Source organism: Episyrphus balteatus, chromosome 1, assembly GCF_945859705.1.
Source record: "Episyrphus balteatus chromosome 1, idEpiBalt1.1, whole genome shotgun sequence".
Classification (NCBI taxonomy): Eukaryota; Metazoa; Arthropoda; class Insecta; order Diptera; family Syrphidae; genus Episyrphus; species Episyrphus balteatus.
Window position 1 is genome coordinate 97806011 of NC_079134.1, and position 25289 is coordinate 97831299.

Here is a 25289-nt window from a genome sequence, read left to right on the forward strand (position 1 = left end):
GTGTTTAGGCTGGCCTAAAACCACTTCGTTGCATTGAGGAATGAGATCAAGTCTTTGATATTTAATTCTGAGATGTTATTTATATCGTTGAAAAATTCACTGCCCAGAGAGAGCACTCTACTTCTAGCAAGGGCAGGGCATTGGCATAGGAAGGGAAATACCGTCTTTTTCCTGCTGATTCAAACAACTGCGACAAAAGGTGTTGAAAGGAATACCTAGCTTTGCTGCGTGTTCTCCTATCGGCCAATGTCCCGTACATACCGCAACGATCCTGCTAATTTCTTTTCTGGGTCTAGAGATTAGATCATATGTTTTGGATTTATTATAGGTGGGCCAGATTTTTCTGGATATGACGCAGCTAGTCAAGTTGTGCCACCTATTGTTGGCTTTTGTTAGGTACTTCAAGAAGATATCGCCCTTCATGACTCCTAAGGGAATGTTAACTATTTCTGCTAGTGACTCATGAAGGGCCGATCCTTGCCTGGCCAGTTCATCCACCTTTTCATTGCCTTCAAAACCACTGTGACCTGGGATCCAGATGAGAGTGATTGTGAGGCTTCCACTCAGCAATGAGAGTTCTTCTCTGCACTGCTGAACTAATTTGGAGGATGTCGTCACCGAATTAATTGCTTTTATAGCTGCCTGACTATCTGTTAGTATAGTTATGCTTTGGTTTTGATTTGGATAGGCTAAGTAGTTTGCAAGCTTTTTTAATTGCCAGCAGTTCCGCTTGGAATATACTAGCAAAGTTTGGTAGTCGAAAGGATTTTGAGATATTGAGGGATTTATAGTAGACACCCGCACCGACCCCACAATCCATTTTTGAGCCATCAGTGAAAATGCAGGGGTCGAAGTCTCTCGTCACAATGCCCTCTTCCCAGTCTGATCTCGACGGGAAGCTGACCTTGCAATTAATTACAGTATTCAAAATAGGAGTGCAGTAGTCCGTGGGTGTCAGAAGCAAATCCGATGGTATTAAATTTGCTGTGTCACTGTGAAGGTCTATGGGTAAAAGGTGCAAAAGAACGTTTAGAGCCTCAGTAGGACATGACCGGAGGGCTCCAGTCGTCCCTACGCTTGCTGTTCTTTGGATTTTCTTAACTTTGTTGATGTTATATGCTTTACTCAGTGCAGGCCACCAAACAATTGCGCCGTAAGTAAGAATGGGTCGTACCACCGCTTTGTAAGTCCATAGAATCATTTTTGATTTAAGACCCCATTTTTCCCATAGGTTTTACTGCAGGTATAGAAAGCAATGCTCGCCTTCATAACCCACTCTTCTATATTCTTCCAGCTCAGTTTAGTGTCCAAAATTACACCTAAATATTTTGCGCTAGAAGAAAGTGATAAGATTTGGCCGTTAAGCTGAGGTAGAGGGAAGGCAGGGATTTTGGTTTTAGTTGTAAAAAGCATCAGTTCCGTTTTACTTTGATTAACTCCTAGGCCACAGCTTGTAGCCCAGTTGCTAACTTTTCTCAAAGCCGTGTCAGTCTCGCTGATCACGGATAAAAATTTTCCTGATACAAGTACGACCAGATCATCCGCATATGCCACTGGCTTCAATCCACTTCTCTCAAGCTTCACGAGGATATTGTTCGTGACAAGGAGGCATAAAAGGGGGAAAGAACGCCACCCTGAGGCGTACCCCTGTTGACGCACTTAAAACAGTTTGAATTTCCTAAACTTGCTTGAATTCTTCTCTCTTTTACGGCCATATTATTCACTAGTTTAAAAAATACATCTGGATGTAAACAATGTCAAATGTCAAAAGTAAATCCAATTCCATAATATTCACTACTTAAATCCAATCTTAAATCCAATTTTTTAAATCCATTCTTGTTAAATCCAAACAAATTTAAACTGCTCTCTGGAGGTCCGTTTAAATTTATAAATCCAGATGTAAAATTCATTTTCACAGTGTTCAGTTATTTTGTAAAGTATTTTGTGAAGGAAAAATAAAGATAAATGCAAATTATACAAAATTTATTGAATAATCACATAATTTTTTTTTGAGTGAATAATATGAACTAAAAATTAAATCCTTGGATTTATGAAATTCAGATTTAATGGATTGGATTTAAAATTAACTTTAATCCAAACTTAATCCAGAGTGAATAATATGGCCGTTAGAATTGAAATAATCCAACTTCTGATGTAGTCTTCTACTTCAAAAGTCACTAGGGCCTCGAGAATAGATACGGTTAGAACATTGTTAAAAGCTCCTTCTACATCTAAGAAGGTAGCTAGGGTATATTCTTTAAAGTGGATCGAGTTCTCAATTGTTCTAACGACTTCATGGATGGCTGTTTCCGTAGATTTGCCCCTTATATAAGCGTGCTGCGAACTAGCTAAGGGACATCTTTTGAAAATGTCTCTAATATGAGTTTCCAAGATTCGCTCTAAGGTTTTAAGTAAGAAAGATGTTAAACTTATTGGCCGGAAATCCTTCGCGGATTCATGTCCTCTTTTGCCCACTTTGGGTATGAAAACCACGCTAACTTGTCTCCAAGACTTGGGCACATGATTAAGAAGAAGGCAGCCTTTAAAGATTTTTTCAAGCCATGGAACTTCTATCTCTTGCTGATTGTGCAGCATTATAGCCAGGGGATTTATACGGAAAGAAAGTGTTAATATCCCAAGCTATATTTTCTCTTGTTCAAGGAGGGATTTATGTTCACTTCAGAGGTGCTATCCACGCACCCTGGAAAGTGAGTAGTCATTAGAAGTTCCAAGGATTCAGCTGGAGATATTGTCCAGGATCCGTCGGGCTTTTTAAGAAACGAGGGATTAGAGTGTTCTTTCGATAAAACCTTGCTTAACCTGGCGGAATCCTTAATATCTTCTATGGAACGGCAGTATTTCTCCCAGCTTTCTTTTTTTGGCTAAGGCTATAGTACGCTTACAGACTTTTAAGCAATCTTTGTAGGATTGATAAAATTTGTATTTGTGGCAGATGTTGAAGATTGTTCTAGTCATTTTCCTCAGATTAGACAAGTCTTCATTCCACCAAAGAGGAAATGTTTTGCTGCTATTTCTCACCGGACACGAGACTTAAAAGGCAGTGATCATCGATCTTTCAAAGGTTATAACCTTTGATTCAATATCTTCAACCGTATCTGTACTCAGATTGGGTATACTGCGTAGTTTTGCACTAAAAATTTGACCAAAATTCTTCCAGTAAATTCTTTTGGGATTTCTTAAAGGGGGTATATTTAACTTTAATGTAAGGTTTAAATAGGGATGACTCCCCAATAAAATGGAATTCACCTTACTTTTCTAGTAAATTTATAGCTTATAATTAACTTTACAGTAAAGCCTTTTTTTGTATGAATTTCTAATAGAAATTACTAGAAAGTTAGGTACATATTTTACCTTACTATAAGGCTGAAAATACTGATTTTTAACTTCTCTATGGAACTTCTCTATGGAAGGTATATAATTTAGTTACAGATTGGATCAAATAAAGTCAATTTCATTTTTATTGATGACATTTTTCTAAATAAAATTGTATGCATTTATCTTACAAAAATTAAAATAAAAAAGGTGATTTTTGTAATTATTGAAATGCATAACTAGGTAACACGTACTTAATCCTCAAAGCTATTTAGAAGTAAGTAAAGTATGACCCTGTTATGTTGTTCAATAACAACATAAATTACCTAGTTTATTATAATTTTTGTAAGGTGCACCAAACAATTTTATTTAGGAAAATATCATCAATAAAAATGGAATTGAATTTATTTGATCCAATTTTTTTCTAATTCTTCATGAATTAATTAGATTGAATGATGTCAATGCATATATGGATTTGAACAAAGAACAAAATTTGCTATCCGTTATTACGGAGCCAATAACAACGCATAAATGAACACAAAAAGTGATGAAAACATTTCACTTTCAAAAGAAAACCACAAATGGGAAAAGAATTTTTTAGATCTTATTTCTTTATTAATTATTCCGCACGCGGACACCTAAAAGATTTGACAAAAAAAAAAATATCCAAAACAAATGGAAAACAAAATGGCAGACTTTCCAATGACAGCAATTAAGAGTTATTACTATGTATAGGGGAAAATTCCTAGAATTAGGTAATATTATTACCTTAGTGTAAGGTAAAACGTATTCATAGAATAGTTTAATTTGTAAAATATGTTTTACTAGAATCTTAAAGTGAAAAGAGTCATACACTTTTTTGGATGAAGGTTTATTTAACTCTACGTAAAGAAAATATTGCTACTCGTAAGGTATATACTACTTCATTTTGTTCACCATAACTTTCTTGTAAAAATTACTTTACGGAGCCAAGAAATGTTCAATACGTAATGTAAATTTTTCTTAAAATCTAGGGCTTTTTACATATATGGAGTATGAAATACTAGATTCATTTTTCTCCGTGTAGTACATCCTCCCATCCTTCATAATTTCTTGAACTCAGGAAAGTGAAGGTTGGAGTAGTACCTCTATTGCAGTAGAAAGGTTATTTTCAACGATATAATCAAATAAAGACTCACCTCGTTCATTGATCTCAGAACTACCCCACAGAGTTTGACGTGACTTTGCGTCACACCAGATGAGTAGGCTTGTCTTCATGGTACTGGTTTCTGTTGTCAGCCTACGTACTTCCTCTGGCGCAGAATTCTGGTCGTGCGCCATGTACGCAGAGGCCAAGAGTAAACCTTCAGTATTTGAACCCTCTAATTTGACAATGGTCAAATCAGAGGTGCTAAGATTAGGACACAGAAAAGCTTTTAAGTGCTTTTTAGCTAAAATACATGTTCTTGGCTTACCTTGGTTCGAACTGACGGGCTTGTAAAAAAGGTCATATTGGCTGTCTTCGAGACCCCTCACTCGGAGGCCATTAAACCAGGGCTCTTGAATAATGCCCACATCAAAGTTTTCCTCCCTCAGGAAAACTCTCAGGTTATCTGAAGCGCATTTAGAGTGCTTCAGATTAACCTGAATGACGCGCAGCTTGTTTTTTAATTTGGATTAGATTCTACACAGTCAGTTACCAGCTCCTCGCCGGAGAACCCTGCCTCTTTGGGGACATCGTCATCCTCGACAATATCCTCAACTAGGTTATGGTCCGTTTCCTGACTCTGCAGAATCTTTATCTTGGCATTCCTAATGCCAAAACGTAGCTTGAAATCGGCTTTTTCGAGAGCCCCACGACTGACCTCGCAGATCCTCAGAAGGTAAGACGCTTTGTTCTTCTGCGGCTCTCCGGTCCGCTTGGCTTGATGCTCATGAGGGGCAGCCAAATGCGAGCCAGTGGTTGTCTTGGAATTTCCTTAGCTGGGATAAGCTTGAGCTTCAAGCCATCCCATTTGTTGCTGACCTCAGCTACACTTTTACTAAGGAAATCCCTAGAAAACCTATCCTCACACTTGATTACCCTGTATCCCCTAAGCATCTCACCAGAGTTGAAACTTGGGAAAGGTCCCTCAGTTGCAGATAAGGTATATAAAAACACCATCTCAGAAAGCTTAGCCTCGATGGAGTTCCACACTGACATCAGAGCTGTGCTGTCAGTGGAGAGCTCATCTACAACCGCCACTTGAAGATCGTCTCTGACAATCTCACTTTAAGTGCGCGATTGCGCCGCTCCCTGAGATGGTGCTTGCTTGTTGGTGCCGTTCTTGGCTCGAGGCCAGAAGTTCATCTTCCATCTCGGATGTCGTATAGTCTGTTTTGTCATTTTTGTCCATTTTTAAATTTGAGTTATAAATTGAAGTTCCACGAGTAGGTCGGAAAGGAAAGGTCAACCCCGGCAGAACCGATTACCGGGGCAAGGCAAAAATTATGACGGATCCTGCCAAGGCATCCGAAAGAGCTCGTTCTCGACTGGCTCATTCCCCAGCCTTTCATTTCTTCGGCACGGATTATGACAGCGCTCACCCCACCACTGAAAATTGGGAATCTTGTATCGATGGTAAAATTGCATTTCTGGTTGTTTAACTATTGAGGAGTTAAAGAACAACACAGCTATGTAACCTGACCTTAGCTGATAGCCATCTTGCCAAAAACGCACAAGATAAAAACTGTGGTGATCATTACCGCCCGGCACCCACTAGGAGGGTTTGATACAAGGATTTTTGCCGAGCTTCTAACAGTCCGATTAATCAGTTGATTAATATTTTCAATAAAAATAAATTAATTTACTCAGTTAACGTTAATATTAAATCAAAACAGTTCTAAATTAGATTTTTCATTAATTTTGTAAATTAGAAATTGAAATTTTGTTGTCTTTTCTTTATACATACATTTATTTTTATTATTATAATTATTTACAATTACCTGCAACGTTAGGATTTTAACCTACTCAATAAATCAAATCAAATCGAAAACCAATGTACTGAGACGGTCTCACATCTTTCAAGTTACTATCATATTCCCATGTAATCTCTGGTATATTGAAGTCACCCCTATAGATGAGCAAGGAGTTGAATGAGAACATGTGCGATTTCTCTAAGAGGCTTTTGTTCACTTCGATTGGAGATCTAGTTTTTATGTAACATCAACATATGTATGTATATTTTCGTATTAATCATCCCGTTAATGCATACAAAGAAGTTGTAACGAAGCGTTACACTTCCATACACATCCCCGGATGCGTACACATCCCCACCGACCCGGAGTGTACCAAAACTATATAATGTGTAACAAATCCACCGATCCGGAGTGTAACAAAAAACAACCAAAGTCAGCAGCAGGGATCGCGGTTGTTAGTACCAAAAACCGGTTTTCGGTTTTTCCGTTTTTTTGCCGTTCGGTTAAACCGGCCGGTTTTAAACCAGACCAAAAAAACCGGTTTAAGGAAAAACCGGATTTCATCAAATGCGAATAGAGCCCCTCGTATCAATGAGCCTTAAACGATTAGAGTATCGAGGTAGCACATGCGACTCAAGGCCCCAACCCATAGAATCCGTTGCGTCCGTTCCGTCGAAGTTTTCAACTGACAGCTCGATAAAATACACACGTTCTTATGGGAAGCGACCCATAAGCGACGGATCGGACGGAGACGGACGGATTCGACGGAAGAAGTAGCCCAACTTTCTACTTTTTCATCCGTCGTATCCTTTGACATTGGTTGTCAACAATAGACCAGTTCGATTTTCTGTTTCTGAGTGCACGCCGGGGAATTTCAGAACTAAGAACTGTATTCTTTTCCGATTTTATGAATTGTGAACTTTAATTGTTTATTAGTGAAGAAAATGTAATAAAAGTAACATTTAATGATATATCTAATAAATTATATCAATTAAATACTCAAATTCTGTTGTAGAGTTCAATTTTACTTTGCCAAAATCATACCTACAACTCATAATTTGTTATAAGAAATTGTTTTTAACTGAAGAGCAAGGTTAGGTTAGGTTAGGTAGAAATGGCTGTCAGGAAAACAACTGACACACTTAGACCATTTATTGGTCCGTTGTGATACCATGATTTTGTGAGGAAATTCCTCACTAATTAAACCAGTTGGAGCTTTTAATAAAGCGGTGAAGGTTGAAGATGTCAGTATTGATTAGCTCACTGGTATCTTCTAAGAAATATTTTTCCAGGTATTTTTTACGTCTACTGGAAAGGGCAGGACATGAGCAGAGAAGATGTTGGATTGTTTCTTCTTCTTCCTCATCAAGGCAACTTCTACAGAAGTCGTTAGAGATTACGCCAAGTCTTATGGCGTGTCTACCTATGAGACAGTGTCCTGTTAAGACACCTATTACAGAGCTGATATGCAATCTGCTTAGAGACAACAAATTTTTTGAACGTTTTGGATCTAGCCTAGGCCAGATCTGCTTGGTCGTTTGGCAAGTTATAATGTTTGACCATCGTATGTTTGTTGCCTCTATAGCTTCTTGCTTCAGCATGAGTTTGCACGTTGCGATTGGTATACCAATATTTGCCTTATTGGGTAAAATTGGTATTAGAGTTCCATTTCTGGCGAGTTCGTCTGCTTCACAGTTTCCCAGAATATCTCTGTGACCCGGCACCCAGAAAAGGTGAATGTTAAACTGTTCTGACATCTCCATGAGAGATGATCGACAGTCGCGGGCAGTAACGGAGTTTGTGGAAACCGAAGCTAACGATTTAAGGGCGGCCTGGCTATCAGAGAAGATGCGGATATCCGATGTAGATATCACGTTTTCTTTGAGCCAAGTCAGTACTTCTTTAATCGCCATTATTTCCGCTTGGAACACGCTGCAGTGATTAGGGAGACGGAAGGAGAGACTAACATTAAGTCTATCGGAGTAAACCCCGCCACCCACTCCGTCATTGGTTTAGAACTGAAGAGCAAGTACCTACATGAAATCTAATAGAGCATTTTATTTTATTAAAAAAAAGAACAACAATAATAGTTAAAAATTTCTTGCTCAGAACTTCCTTGGTGCACATTCAGCGATAAAATATCGAACACACTTTGGAATTTGAAGTGAGCTGTCAAAAAGCAATCCGTCATACGACGTATTCTATGGGTCACCTCTTTTTGTCCCATCCTTCAACTTCAACGGATGGATTGACGGAACGGACGCAACGGATTCTATGGGTTGGGGCCTTCAGTGCTCCACCCAAGACCTCTTAATGCAAACAGCAAAATTTGCTTTGACAGATTCAATTTTTTTTAACATCGATATCATAAAAGGGAGACCAAATAACATTACAATAATCTAACAAAGGGCGGACCAAAGAACAATACCTAAATAAATATGAATGAAAAGTTTGGTTAGTTGATAGAGGGAATGAAAGTTTTGAGGATTTTCAGTTTTTTGTCTCGCTCGGATTTTTTTTGTTCTTGTTTGTTTTTGATTTAAAACAAAACAAAAATCTTTAATTTTCAGGAATTTTTTTTTATTTTGAAATTTCACAACAGTCTTTGATCCCCCTCCAGTCCGACAAGTCTCAGCACTTAGCTTTGCAAATTTTTTTCCTGTATCCCTTTTCATTTCCTCATATTTTTTCTTGAGCATTTTGGCATTTCTGAAGGTTCCATCGCTTTTGCTGTTGCAGGCGGCTTCAACCTCTCCCCAGCACTTTTCCTTTTTATGCCATGTCATCGAGTCACTCGTTTTGTTTTCAATTATGTTTTTTCTTTCTGCCACGAGTTTAACCAAGAGTTCGCTTTCATCTTTTGAAAAGTTTTAGCTTCGTTCTCTTTTGTTTGCCATTTAATTTCACTTTAAAATTTTTTTATTTGCACTTTGATTTTTTACAGTTTTTATCTTGATTTCCATTTGTCAAAAATTTGTTTACTGGAAAACTGGAATAGCTCTCAGTTAGTTCCCCAATACATAAATTTATCAGAAAGATGACTGAAACGCATTGTTCGCTAACGAGAGGATTTAACTGGAAGGTAATTTAACTGGTGGGTAACTACTCAGAACTTTACTCGTACATTGTGAAGCAGGCCCTTAATCTAAAACAATTTGAAAGAAACAATATCAAAATTATACTTAGCTTTTTTAATTGCCTGAGCTTTTTTTCCCCTCTGGACAGTAATCAGCTCACTCCTTTTTCAATTTAAAAAATTCCCAACTGGGCTTTTTCTTAAACACCTCTTTTTTTCCAAACATCTAAAAGATTCGTGAAAAAAACTCACTGGCAAAAAAAATTTTTGGCTAACTTTTTTTTTCTATTCCAACTCATTTGGTGGGCTCTTAAAAAGTGACCATAAAAATGGCTGGTGAAGCTCATCCATGAGGTTACGGCATAAAACCATCCTATGCATTGGTGAACATGATCACCAATAGCTCAGTGGACGCATTCAACCCTTTTCCGTCAACTCCAATATAAAAAAAAAGTTAGCAAAAAACTATTTTATAAAATCTCGCAAAGTACTAAAATTATTCTACTCTAAGCCCGTGGACCTTCGCGCAGATAAACAGGGGATGGGAAATTCATCAACCGAGTGATTTTCTTTTTATGTTGACGACACATTACGGTGGGCTCTCAGCTATACTAAATTTAGGTTGGGTGTATTATAATTCACACCTTTATTGAACATGGGTAGATACTTCATGCCTTTTTAATCCTGTGTGGCTCTTCTCTCACACAAACTCCAATTAACGTTATTTGTGTATTTATTGGTCCGCCGCGCCCGTCCAAATATTATTGTATGTTTATTTATGGGACCGCCTGTCCCAATATTATTATGTATTTATTTATCGCACCGCCTGTCCAACAATTGTTTTGTATATGGATAGGTGTTAACCACCATTTACACCAATATTTATAAAACCTGTTTGGGTTGCATTTTCAAAATACTCAGAGAGTAAGCTTCTGGCTTCTGTTCTCTTAAAACTACTTTTCCCGACACCCAAACAACAACAACAGCAACAGTTACAACAAGAACAACATAATAGAGCAGTACGTAAATTGTATCACCAATAACACGGTGTTACAAAAATGAGGTTTCAAAATATACGCGGGCGGAGACCTATCAGGTTTTGTAGAGCTAGTCGCACTGATTACGAAACGGTATTTGAAAATCCCCTAACACCCCCTAAATCTGGAGTTACGGGCAAAAAACGGTTTTTTGGACCTTCACCCATTGAAAAAATTCTAGCTTCGACAATTTTTTACCCAGTTTCTGATAGAAGATAAATTTTTAACAATGTATGAAACATGTAACTCGGTTAAATCACTTAGAATTTATAAGCTGTCAAAGTTCAAAAATTCCATATTTTTCGTCATTTGCCCAACTTCGGCATCAATTTTAAGTATATGTTTTCAAAACAACATGCTATTTAAAAAATATATTCTAAAACTATATCTATTTCTTAATCAATCGAGGTATTTTTTATGAAAATCACCTCAAAATTGGGTTAGAAAAAAAAAATTTTCGATTAGGTATAGAACAAAAATGTTGTTTCGGCACGTAGTAGGATAACTTGGGCGCCAGGATTTGATAACGGGTTTTTGTAGAGGAGCTCAATACAAACATTTTTTTCTTTGGGAGGGGGGTCTATCTCCCCCCGTGAGGTGGGAGGGGCATTTTTATAAAAAAAAGTTATCAAAATAAAAAAAAAATTATTAAAAAACAACGGCAACACTTACAGTAATAAATGATACCATATCCGAAAGGAAAAATTGTACATTTGATTCTAATTTTTAAATCATTATAATAATACCAATTGTTTTTGAAATAATCGATTTCAAAGTTAAAAATAGGCGAAAAAAAAATTTTTAAAACTCATTTTATACTATTTTTGTCCAGACTGTGAATTTTAGTAAAAAAATTACTCACACAGAAAACTGCCTCAATTGATTCCTTAAAGAACAGTGAAAACTATATGTTTTTATGTCTTCTAGTTTTTGAGAAAATTGAAAAATAAAAACAAATAAAAACAAAAATTATTTTGGAAAAAGAAAAATCTGATAAAATAATTTTTCAATTGTTAAAAAGGTAAAAAAATCGAAAATGGGTAAAAAATTGTCGAAGCTAGAATTTTTTCAATGGGTGAAGGTCCAAAAAACCGTTTTTTGCCCGTAACTCCAGATTTAGGGGGTGTTAGGGGATTTTCAAATACCGTTTCTTATTCAGTGCGACTAGCTCTACAAAACCTGATAGGTCTCCGCCCGCGTATATTTTGAGTGTTACACCGTGTAATTATTTCACTACCGAAAGCGATATCCCTACGAACAATACAACAAGAAGCAAAACAAGATCAAAATTTACAACTTTTCATTAAAGCAATAATATCCAACAATACACCCAATGGAACTGCAAACAAATATATTACTATTATATAAAGACAGACTTTTGTTTGTTTGTGTGGAAAACTAACAAAAAATGTGCAGAATGCAGAAAATTTGCATACTCTAATTGCGCTAGCAAGAAAAAAACATTATTGCCTACATAAATAGACAAAGGATAAAGGATTCTTCAACAATTTGACAGATGGGGGATGAACTATATTTTGAGATAAAATGTATATTTTGGTAAATGTCACCCATTTACTCTAAAATCACCTTTTTCCAAAGCAAAACAATTTCACCTTGGTTTCATTTGCGAGATTTGCGTGGTGAATAATGGATTAAAAATTATCTACACCACGGGGTTTAGCTGGGTTAGCACTGGGATTTAGCTGGGGTTTAAGTGGTCAAATACATCTTTGAACTAAAGTTGAACCACATATAATCCGCCAAAATCGGCAAGTTAAATTCCTAAACCAAGGCTAAGCCACGTTTGTAAAACCAACACTTCTGGTTTTAGCGACTCAAAAAACATACGACTAACATATTTCCTACAATTTGAAAAAAGCTAAGAATTTTTTCTACTTAAACACAAGTAGACAAATTCTAATAAATATGCCTGTACATGATTAACATATTCGCACATCAAGATCAGAGAAAAACAAATTTTTTTTCGTGACATTTTTGAGGCTATCTCGAAAACCTGACGTGATAAGGCAAAGCGGATTCGGTTTCAGCGACCCAAAAAATTTATGAAAAACATAGTCGCAACCCCAGAGGTCAGAACTTTTTTTTTGTGTGGCTGTTATTTTTTCTTTGAGAGCTTTTTTCAAATCTAATTTTCTCCGTGATATCGAATCACAACAATTCGTCGCCCGAGAATTGTTTTGTCGTATACGCCAATTTTGGGAAATCGCATTTTAAGGTTTGAGCTTCTATAAAAAAAAACCGGCCGATAGAATTTTTTCAATTTTTAATAGAATATTTTGTGCGATATCTTCTTCTTATTTATGTTGTTAAAACTGTCTAATCGGGTTTGGTTTTCAAATTATAAAGGTTTTTACCCAAAATCAGTTTCTCGTAAACGCCACCACTTTCACTTTTTACACGTACGACAAAGTAAGCGCACGTACGACTCTCCAATAATAAGACTTTGTGTTTTCGCCAGCTGTAAAGTAATGGCCCCACCATACAAAACCATATTAAAGTGGACTTAAGATTAATGCCAGGAAAATGTTAAGTCTTAAGGGGTAATAACACCTTGTAAACCACGAAATCGAGAGTCATTTTCATCAGCGTATAAAACAAAGAAGAAATATTATTTTCTTTTGTTGTTTGTTTAGTTTAATTAAATATATTAATAGGTAACAGAATAGGCTAATGTTAAATTTTTTAATGATGTGAAATTTTTTAAATGGCGGTGTAGTTCAGGATGATAGTAAAATCCTGTGCTCCCATCGGGCGACCAACTAACTCCTACAGTTTTTAACCGATTGGGCTGAAATTTTGAAATTTAACGATTTTATAGTCTTTTTTTCAACGAATTTTGTTTTTGGAATGAAATAATTTTTTCAAACTAATGCCATTTCTTTAAAAAAAAAATCCTACGTACTTCACTAGAGAATAGTATTTTTAAGCTCCACACAAAATTTCAGCCCAATCGGTTAAAAACTGTAGGAGTTAGTTGGTCGCCCGATAGGAGCACAGGATTTTACTATCATCCTGAATTACGCAGCCATTTAAAAAATTTCACATCATTAAAAAATTTAACATTAGCCTATTCTGTTACCTATTAATATACTTAATTAAACTAAACAAACACCAAAAGAAAATAATATTTCTTCTTTGTTTTATACGCCGATGAAAATGACGCTCGATTTCATGGTTTACAAGGTGTTATTACCCCTTAGAGATAATTTTTTAGAAGGACACTGCCCCATTTCTCGCAAATTATGGAAAAGAACGATTAAAGAAATTCAAAGTTTAAAAAACTATGTTGGCAATCTTGTTTCTACAGTTTCAAAAAATGTAATGGTAAATGTGTGGGATTGACTGAGATGGGCAGTTTATGAAGATAGAAAGCTGTATTTGAAGAAAGAAATGTCAAATGATGGCCCCCAGAGATAACGTCTCATTAGATGTGTTGAAATTTCTTAACTACTTTTTAAATAATCGTATTTCTGACAAAATTGTAAGTAAACAGGGGCGCTAACACCTTTAAAAATTAGTTTCCTCGTTAAATAACAAAAAATTGTTTTTGTAAAAAAAGTTATCAAATAAAAGAAAAGATCTTAATACACAAGCATATGCCATCCATGGTATACCAAAGAACTTAAAATTCTCCGAAACAAAAGAAATAAAGCATGGAAAAATTATTTGAAAAATATGTCCCCCGAAATTCATTATTTATACATCTCTCTTTTTGATGAGTTTAAGACTCTCTCCAATAATGTTTATGCAGAATATCTTGAGTCGATGGAGATTTCTATCAAACAAGACCCTAAAAGTTTTTGGAAATTCGTCAATTCCAAAAAGAAGTCTGACGGCTATCCAGTCAACTTTAATTATAACAATAATATCTTAAAAAGTACTATTGAGATCTCTGACGCGTTTGCAAATAACTTTAGTCAATCTTTTATTGATACCCCCATCGATATAGATATAGATTACTTCCATTATGTACGTGGATACCCCCAAGTTACATTTAACAGTATTCCAGTTGAGCTCGATAAGATCTCACACTGTCTTTCACTTCTTCATGATGATTGCTCTCTGGGACCTGATGGAATCCCTCCGATAGTTTTGAAAAACTGTAGATCCGTTTTAGCTCTCCCTCTTTAACATATTTTCGCATTATCTCTTAAATCGGGTATATTTCCAAACATATGGAAAAGCGCATATATTACTCCTGTTTTTAAAAAGGGTGATAAAGCCCATATAACTAACTATAGGCCAATATCTAAACTTTCATGTATTCCAAAGCTTTTTGAGGAAGTTATTTGTGATAGTTTAACGTTCTACTGTAGAAATATTATTTGTAATCAACATCATGGTTTCATGCAAAAAAGATCAACGGTTACGAATCTACTTTCATTTTTGCAAAATTGCTCCTTCGCTTTAGAAAGTGTACAGGAACTCGACTGGATTTATACAGATTATTCTAAGGTTTTTGATCAACTTTCTCATGACATCATAAAGTTTAAATTAAAAATGTTTGGTTTCCCTATAAGTTTTATCACTTGGATTTCTTCTTACCTTAAAAATAGGTTATATCAGGTGAAATTCAGAGGGACCTTCTCAAAATCCTTCATTGCCAAATCGGGCGTCCCGCAAGGTAGTCACCTGGGACCTCTTCTTTTTATTTTAGCTATTAATGACTTACCGTTATGTTTAAGTAAGAGTGAAATTCTTATTTTCGCAGATGATATGAAAATTTACAAAAGCATAAGCTCTGTGAATGACCGCATATCCTTGCAAGATGATCTTGATAGATTTGCTATTTGGTGTACAAAGAACGGTTTAAATCTCAACCCGACTAAGTGTCAGACGACGACCATCTCAAAGAAAAAAAACTCCTAGTCTGTATAATTATAAGATATGTCATCACACTTTGCTTCGTGTGCATAGCTTTAAAGACCTTGGTGTTAACTTTAACTCCAACCTCGATTTCACAGAGCACATAAACCCGATTGTAAACAAGGCCAATTCTATGTTAGGTTTTGTCAAGCGTTGGTCGAAAGAGTTTAGGGACCCCTACGTTACATTAGCTCTTTACAACTGCTTAGTTCGCCCCAACTTAGAATACGCATCTCAAGTTTGGACACCTTTTTACAGCATCCATATAGAAAGAATAGAATCAGTCCAACGTAATTTTATTCGTTTTGCCTTAAAAGGCTTACCATGGACGGACCCTTTTAACCTTCTTTCCTATGAGCATCGAATCAACCTACTGCAGATCTAAACCTTGTCTCAAAGGAGAGTTAATAACGACCTTGTATTTATTCATCAACTTATAACGGGTGTAATTGATGAGCCTGATCTGCTTAATTCTATTAATTTTAATTACCGGAGAGGTGCTTATAACTTTCGTAGCTTAGATTTAATAAAATTACCTCAACACTGTACTAATTATGGTATGCATGTACCCTTAAGTCGCATGTGTAAGCTTGTTTTGAATAATAAATCTGTTTGATTTTAATACTAATAAAACTAGTCTGAAAAAAATACTAAAAACCAGTGTACCACGCTCATAAACTTTTTTTTTGTATTTATGTTTAATGTATACTGATTCTTTTCTCATTTTATGTATGTATGTTTAATTATTTTTTTCTCAACACTCTTGACTATTAAAACAGTTTTGTTTTAAAATTTTGACACTTTCTGAAAATTAAACATGAAATATTAAATTTATTTTTTGTTCATTTTAGATTTTTTTTTATTTTGTATAGATATAACAATGCTTGTACTAAGCAGTCCCAATTTTTGACATTCCTTTGATATTCGTATCACCATTTTCTTTCTTTATTTAGTTCTTTTTAATTTGTTTTTACCTTCAAAAAACACTAAAAGTGCCCATACGATAATCATCCGCAAATGACTTCGTACTCGGTGAAAATGAACCCCAGCGTGTGCGGTATCTGGGGGGAAAGAGGAGTGGGAATATTAAAAAAAAAAAAAATCGTTTGTAATAAATGGGGAGAGGGTATCTAAGTTTTACGGACTGTATGACCATAAATAAAAGCGAATTAAATAAATATTAAACTAGGGAATTTATTCTTTTAAATATTGATGCGCTTTTATATTCCACTTCTCTACCGTTCGTTTTACAAAGTAGTGTACAAATATCGTCTTTATTATATTCAGAAATTTAATTTTACTGAATGGAATAGAAGAAAAGTTTAATTGACCCGATAATTCCCCATCCGTGAAACTGTGAATTGATAAAAAATTTATCATTTTAGTTTTCATATGAAAAATTTTTGAAGTTTGTTTTAGTTGTTTAATTGTTTTTATTTAATTTTTGAAGTTTGTTTTAATTTTTTTATAAATCCAGAATCGAATTTATTATGAAAACGTGATAAAACTTATCACTTCACAGTTTCACAGATCGGGAATAGACCCCCAGCTTTAGTAGATTCTTTGAATTAAAGCTGAAACACAATCACGCTTTGCCGTCGATTTTGACAACTGCGAAAAGTTCAACTATAGGAAATCTGTGTATCCTCGCACAATGACGCTTTTCTTTCGTACGCTTTTTTTGACAAACGTAAGGAAACGTAAGAAAAAGAGCAAAAGTTCAACCAGATTGAACTTTTGCTCGCTTTCTGACATTTATCAGGCATAGTTACAGTCACCCTCACCCACATAATTATTGCGCCAAATGTGAATAAAAAAAAATAAATTATTGCAAAACTAGGTGTGTTTTTTAATTTCTCTTTATAGATGTTGCACATAAAAACGACATCGAGATATTTTTAATCAAAACAATTTACTTATTAAAAACAAAAATAATTTAATAATGTTGTACACTGAGTTTTACTGGTAAAAACAATTTATTTTGATTGGTTTTGTTTATATAACTATAGGATTAAAGAATAAACAAATTTCTATGCATTTTTTAAACACATTAATATCCTTTTTCATTTTTCCACAATTAAATCAAGATAAAAACTTGGCCCAATAATTTTGTGAGTGACTGTGTTTTTTTTTTATTTGACAGCAGATTTTATGTTTCAATCAGCTGTTCGAAGTCAAAGTGACAGAAGCGCGCTTTGAGGATTTCTCAACGTAACGCGATGACGCGTCTGGCAAAGCGTGATTGTGTTTCAGCTTTAAAGTCTTTAGGCAGCATTTTAATTAATTTTAATTTAACGTTTTTAAAATTCATATTTTTGAAGTGTAGCAACAGGAAAATGTGATTAAACATTTATGAGTGCCGAAGGTACCAGACTAGCAATATCGTCGCCACTACGACCGGTGCTGTGTAACTCGTTCCTAATTGTACATTATGTTATTTTTGGGTTTCCTTACAGCCGTCTTCCTGATTCTTTTTTGGCTTATAAGACCACAAGTAAAAACTGTAATTAAATTCCCATCTATAAATACGTTTTTCTACGGGATTAGGTGAAGATTCCTTGATACTACGATCAGGAACCTAGGTTCCTTTCATTTATAAAATGTTAATATGTCTCTGAAATGCGCTTTTTTTCCTTTCTTATAAAATGTACGTCTAAGAATAGAGTAAAACCGCAAGGAGCGCAGAGCTAAATGCAGCCCAAAGTTTTAAAATTCGTTGTCCTTATAGAACAGAGAGTCCTTTATTTCAATAAATACTTTCATAGTACTGAAGAAAAAAAAGCTGAAAAATACATAGAATTTTTGTCGTAAACGCCAAAAGTTGGCGCTCGACAAAACAACTCTCGGGCGACGAATTATAGAATTCTGATGTACTGTTTTTATGGAGACAAATGTAAACTCTGGATAATTATCTGAAGTTTTTATTGGTCTGTACAGATTTTTATTTGTTGTCGTTTTTGTTCACACAATTTTTTTCGACTTTCAAAATAAAACACACCTTACTAATATCGCGAAATTTTTGTGAAAAAGAGTACCTACACAAATTGATTTTAGACACAAAACTAAACTTTGTGCATCCTTTTTTTTTCAGTCCCCACCAAGAAAATCAATAAAACATAAAAAAAAACATTTGCAAATTGTAGTTTTTGTACTTTTTCACTTTTTCGGTAAAGTGTAGTTAAACCTTTACAAAAAGACCAAAAAAATAAGTGTAATCTGTTCTTAGGTGAGCTAAACCGGGAAAGTGAAACAATCCAATAAACTGTTGTTCAATTTCAGCTTAGTTTCGTTGAAAAAAACTTCGTCGCCTGGGTTTTCATTTTCAATTCATATTTCATTCGAAAAAAAACTGCAAATTTACAAGTTGCAAAGTTAAGTTTTTTAAAAAGTTATAAAAAGTGGTAAATTATTTATAGTTAAATAGTTAAAACTAAAATAATAATTCATAGAATTCCATAAACATATTATTATATATAACGATAATAAACTGCTAAAAGAATTGGTCAACGCCAAAAGAATTTCTAGTTCTGATTTACTTTACATATTTATGTAAAATTTTGGATTGATCTTTGATACTTTGACGATTAAATCGTTTTTGAAGTTAAGTCTAATTCTCTTCATAGTTTTAATGCCCAACACATGAAGTGGGGAAAGACAATAACAACCGAAAAAGCTCTCCTCTTCTCTTCTCTAAATCCAGAAATTTTCAATTATTTTTAAATAAAATTTTAAATTAAATTCATTATAAGCATGCCATCTGCAGCTGAATCTATTTTTCAGTTTTACAGGCAGTAGGTGAGCCAGTTCAAATGAATTATTCATAGCAGGATTTAAAATCCATCTTTGTTTCACTTTGTTTCATTTTCACTTTTAGAATCCATTTCTGGAAAGTAACTCAATAGTTTCATCCTCAAATTTAATAAACTTTTTCCATGAGAGGAATATGAGAGCTAACAAATATTGCTTTCTAAAAACGTGTCGTACTAATATTGGTCAGTAGTGTATGAAAAAAAGACTTTACAAAATAAAATGTTTTCATTAATGTTTTTAATTTTCATCTGCTTCAAAACATACAAATACCACAAATTGGTCTCAGTCTGAAGCATCTTTAAACTTATCTAGTGGCAATGCGAAATTTGGACTTTGGTTTAATTTTTCAACTATGTAATTATTCACGAATATCAACGGCCATGTCACTTATTTCTTTCTTGATTGTGTTGTGAGAAATTGGAATTCTTCTTATCTGCCTACTGTTAAAATGAGATTCCCAGTATTTTTTTTTTTTTTTGAGTAAAAAAATTAATAAAAACAGGTATTTTTTAGGATTTATATATCACCGTCATGTGTGCCGGGTCATACCAAAAATATGCATTTTTGGCATTTACCTACTGAATTTGAAAAAAAAATAGTGATTTGCATTTAAGAATTCAGAAAATGAACATTTATGCAAGGCCTACTGCAATTTTTCAATGACATTTCCCATGACCAGTTATGAATTTAGAACATAAGAAAAAACTTCTAGGCACTCTACAAATTTTTTTAATTCAAGCCAAACGGGAACAAAATTCAAATAAGTCCTAATACAGTTTTTTGAAAATGCTGGCGCATTAAAGTATGAGGGGGTAGCCAAATATTTTTCCTCTCAAAGGGATCGCGAACCCAAAAAGTTTGAAAAACACTGGTTTAGACAATAAGTAATTTATTTTGATTGTTTTTTTTTTTTTTAAATTGTTTTTATTTATTCCTATTTTAAGCTGTTCGGTAATAGGAAGCTAATTTTTATGAGATTCCTTTCCCCAAACACTACTGTTTGAAACTAGGCAACCGCTACAAATTTCCTTTATATATTATTTTTTTTTAATATTTATAAAAATTTATAAATATTAAAACAAAATAAATAATTATTCTTGTTTCATAAAAAAAGTGCACTTCGTTTCTCCCCCGAATACAACCCACATCATGCAGCTGCCTCAAACTGTTTCTTGTAGATCGACCAAAAACTTTGTCCATCAAAGGTTGGTGGATGGATTTCCTTATGATGTTAAAAAAAAATTGAATCTGTCAAAGCAAATTTTGCTGTTTGCATTAGGAGGTCTTAGGTGGAGCACTGAGTCGTATGTGCTACCTCGATACTCTCATCGTCTAAGGGCCAGTTGTACAAATATTTAATCCGTGGATCAGCAACTTTTATCTTCTGAAATCGGTTGCAAGGTTGAAGTTTAGCACTGGTTCAAGGTTTATATATGTAGAAATAGCCACATTCATGCTTGAACCGAAGTTGACCCGCAGCTAATCCGCCGAAATCGGTGGGTTAAATTCCTGAACCAAGGCTGATCCACGTTTGTACAACTGGCACTAAGGCTCATTGATATGTGTAGTCTTGCTATTCGAAGGGAGGCTCTATTCGCGTTTGATGAAATCCGGTTTTTCCTTACACCGTTTTTTTTTTGGTCTGGTTTAAAACCGGCCGGTTTAACCGAACGGCAAAAAAAAAACGGAAAAACCGAAAATCGGTTTTCGGTACTAACAACCGCGATCCTTACTGCTGACTTTGGTTGTTTGGTGTTACACTCCGGATCGGTGGATGTGGTACACATTATGTAGTTTTGGTACACTCCGGGTCGGTGGGGATGTGTATGCACGGAGTAAAAATAAGGTGTGAACCACCTTATTTCTGGTACATAAAATGAAATTTAGCTTACTTTTCTAGTAAATTAATAGCTTATAATTAAAAGTTCCCCACTTTGCAATTTTTTATGTTTTTTTTGCAAAGCAAAAAGTGCGGGCGTTGCACCAACTAAAAATGGAACTTTGCGTAATATGAAAATTTGCAAAGTAAAGCAATAAATAGTTTCAACTTTTTTTCGTTGTTTAAAAAGGTTGAAATCATCTTTTTTTACTTAACTTTCCGATAACAACTTTTTGGTTGTACTAAAATTAAATTTAAAAAAAATACTTTGAGGTATAATTAAAATTATATATTTAATCATAATTCTTCATAGGAATAACAGAATCAGAAAAAAGATAATTCACAAAAAAAAAAAACAATAATAATAATTGTATCTAAAAAAAAAACAAAGAAAGAAAAATCAAGCCTGGGGTGGTATAGCACCCCTGTTGTCATCGGAAGGTTAAACAAAGATATCTTTTGAAATTTTGTTGTATTTTACTCTATCATTTGTTATTTTGTTGGTTATAGTTACTTAGACTATTGCTTTGCTGTAATTTGTTTAGAGAAGAAAATAATAGAATTTTTAATATCAATATAATTTCATTATTTTAACTTTAAATTGCAATCATTTTATTTGAATGACGGATAATTTTGAATAAGGTGGTTGGCAATTCTAGAGGAGGCTATGTGGCCATGAAGCAGAGGGCAGAGGTGTGTTCTTTATTTTACCATAGTTTACTTATGTCTATATTTATCGAACTAAATGGTCTATTGTTTAGTTACAATTTCTTACTATTTGAAATGGTTCCTAAACTCCTTTTGAAGTGTCAAATAGTCACGATTGGTAACTTTTTCCAACTCACTTCCATGATACGAGTTTAGTGAGTTGTTGATCTAAGAAATAAGATGTTTGGTTTTCAAGACAACTCAAACATTTGTATTACTTTTATTAATCAGCGGAAAAATTAAGTTAAAATGGAATTTTGGAAATGAGGGGAGAAAATTTATTTTGAATAAAAACATGATTTTCGGTTATATTAAAGGAATTGGAATTATTCCTAAAAAAAAATTCGTTTGACATCATTATCTAACAACAAATCGTTCCTAAATGATTTTTTAAAAAGAACACAACAAATTCTAATAATGCCACTTCAACTTCTTTTCACATAGTAACCATAGTTAAATATCCCAATAGTTAATTATTCCTAATTTAAAAATTCATTCTTAATTTACATCACTCACGTACCTATTACTATACTTTTTATTTTCAAAAAGTCATTCAAAGCGGTTCATTTTAAATTATCAATTAATATACCCGAACTTTACACGAGAAATGGCCTTCCGCAAATGAAATTTTGTCTTTGCATATTATTGCAGAACTTTGCAGAATTTGATATGGAAAGTGCAAAGTTTTTTTGGTTGGCGCGACGAAACCGAAGAATTCTCTGCAAATTGGCAAAACTTTTCACTTTTCAGAAAAGTACTTTGTGCTTTGCAAATTTGTGGTTGGTGCAACAAAATTTGCAAAGAAGGAATTTTTGTTTTACTTTTCAAAAAAATAATTTCCTCATTGCAAATTGGAGTTTGGTGCAACAGAATTTGCAAAGTTAAAGTGCAAATTTGCAAAATGCAAAGTGCAAAGTGGTTGGTGCAATATTGCCCTGGCATTTGCCAATATTTCCTGTTTTCAACCCAAACAAACCGGACAAGATGAGAATCGTTTGGGACGCAGCAGCAACAGTTAAAGGTTCGAGTCTAAATTCGTTTCTACTCAAGGGTTCAGACAAACTTTCGTCACTTGTGTCCGTTATGTTCAAGTTAAAGAGCGGATTGTCATCTGCGGAGACATATAGGAAATATTCCACCAAATATGTATAAGAAAAGAAGATCAATCCAGTCAACGATTTTTGTGGAGTCGCAGCGCTGAAGAACCGCCCGTTGTCTACGTCATGACGGTTATGGCTTTCGGTGCTAGCTGTTCTCCGTACTGTACAATGGTTTTTTTTGGACCGTTATTAACGGTACCTACTTGCCATAGAACCGGTTTCTTAACGTAAACGACACAACCGATTTTAATGAATATTTTTACATAAAAAGGTTTATACTGATATTAAAATTAAGATAACTTAAAAAAAATTATTTTTGGATTTAAAAAAAAAATTATTTTTTTTTTAAAGTTACCCATTTAATTTTATGTGTCAATCTTTAAATACGAGAGCAATCCGCAATTCAAATTAAAAAAAAGTTTGGGGGTGCCAACCATTGTACCATGGCGTTTTCCATTGAACCAAAACATTGATGCCGGCAATAGTTTTTCTTAAACGTTTTCCAACGTCAAAAGTATTGATGTTTTTTTGCCTACGAATTAATTCTATTTTCGTCTTTTAATACGAATCTACACATATTTTTACACTGATTTTAACACACACTACAAATTTGACAGTTTTGCAAACTTCAAACGAAATTATTATTTAAGGATAAAGATAGTGGAAGAGAATTCGTTGTTTTTATTAATAAATAATAAATAATCTTACCTACAGTGGAAAAAAAAGATATTTTTCTTGTTTTTTTGAAAATATTATTGTCTTATTTTTTGGAAAATTGAATTTGGCTTTGGTCATTTGGATTTAAAATTTTGTCCGCATACAACGCCACATAATTTGCGCGACAAAAATGTTTTGAGAATAAATGAGTGAGAGAAATTTTCGTTCCTTCGGGGCCCCCTTGAGAATGGGGGCCCTGGGCACGTGCCCCGTGTGCCCTTATGGTAAAGACGGCATTGAGATTTAGCATATGTCTCGAGTTTTATTCTAAATTTCAGGTTGAAAGTAGGTGAAAATCTTAGATTTAGGGTAGCTGAACCAAAATCTGAGATTTAGCGAAGTACATTTAAAATAAATCTCGAGATTTATTCTAAATCTACTTAGCTAAATCTGGGATTTAGCGTAGGTGGAAATATAGTATTATTATTACTATATACACTGCACAACGCACATAAATGTACCAAGTACAGACACTTAACAGCACGGGCAACTGAGACCATTTGGCTGAGACAACACAAGACAATGACACAAGAAAGAGACAGATAAAAAAGAAAGAACATATAACATAGAACTACTTTGCACAGAGGAGGAGACATAGTTGAAAATTGTCTCATATTATCGCGCAGGTGGCTTCAGTTAAGCTGGCGATTTAGAAAAAACTTCAGAGCCGACCGTTACCGTTCGCGTACACTAAAACCGAATTATCGGCCGACATCGGGTCGGAACTACTCGGACGACTTTCTCGGGCGATCGTCTGCATACACTGCTTCCGATCTAGGACGGCGCTGCCGGTCAGTAGTTTGACTTTGTGAAACTGGAAGTGCATATAATAATTATTTTCAATGGAATATTTTGAAGAAATTTATATTTTTGAAAGTTCATACCGCCAATTTTTGCAAAGAAAAGGCTTTAAGCAAAATGTCTGTATAAATCGACCCGACAACGGACAAAAATCCAAACAAGTTCGGATTATGCTGGTTGATCGGTTATTATCGGGCATCATCGTACGTCAACGGACGATGTCGCTTTCAGTGGTGTACGCACTCTCTTTTCTTTCTATGTGCTTGGTTCTATCGGCCGAGTTCGGCCGACAACGCCCGAGCATACTTCGGCCGATGACGGATTTGGTGTACGCGAGCCGTTAGGCTCGAACCCACGATGCCTGGCTGTGAAGCATAGCCGTAGCTAGGATTTCATTTCGGGAGGGGTTAGCTCAGATATATTGTTAAGTGCGAGCGTAAGCGAGCAACAAAATTTTGTAGAAGCCCTCCTAAACCTTATACAAAAAAAAAATTCGTAAATATCATATTGTAACGATGAATTACTGAACTTCTTTTAAGATAAAAGTCTGAACACACTACCTACTACTGCAAAGGTAGAAATGTGAACGGACCTTTAGTAATTAAGAAACTACCCTCTGAACACATCCCAAAATATCCCATTAGACTGGAAGTATGAAGCGCCCCTCCTGGAAAGGAAGTTTCGAGAAGCAAAGACGAGAACCTTCGAAGACATTCTCGAATCTCGAAATTCCGGTATAAAAGGGCAGCGTAGACACCGACCGGGACAGTTTAATCTTGAAAGTGAAAGAGTACAGTACAAAGTGAAATAAAGTGTTGCGAATTGTTAGTAGTAAATAAAGTGATTTAAAAGTGTGTTTGTTTTAGCGAATAATAAAAGTAAATTGAGTTGAAATAAAGTGTGTTCTTATTTGAACGGAAATATAAGTGGAAATTAAATATGTTTTATTGTGAACCCGGAATAAAACATTACATTGGTGTCAGAAAAGTGGAATAAAACTTTTT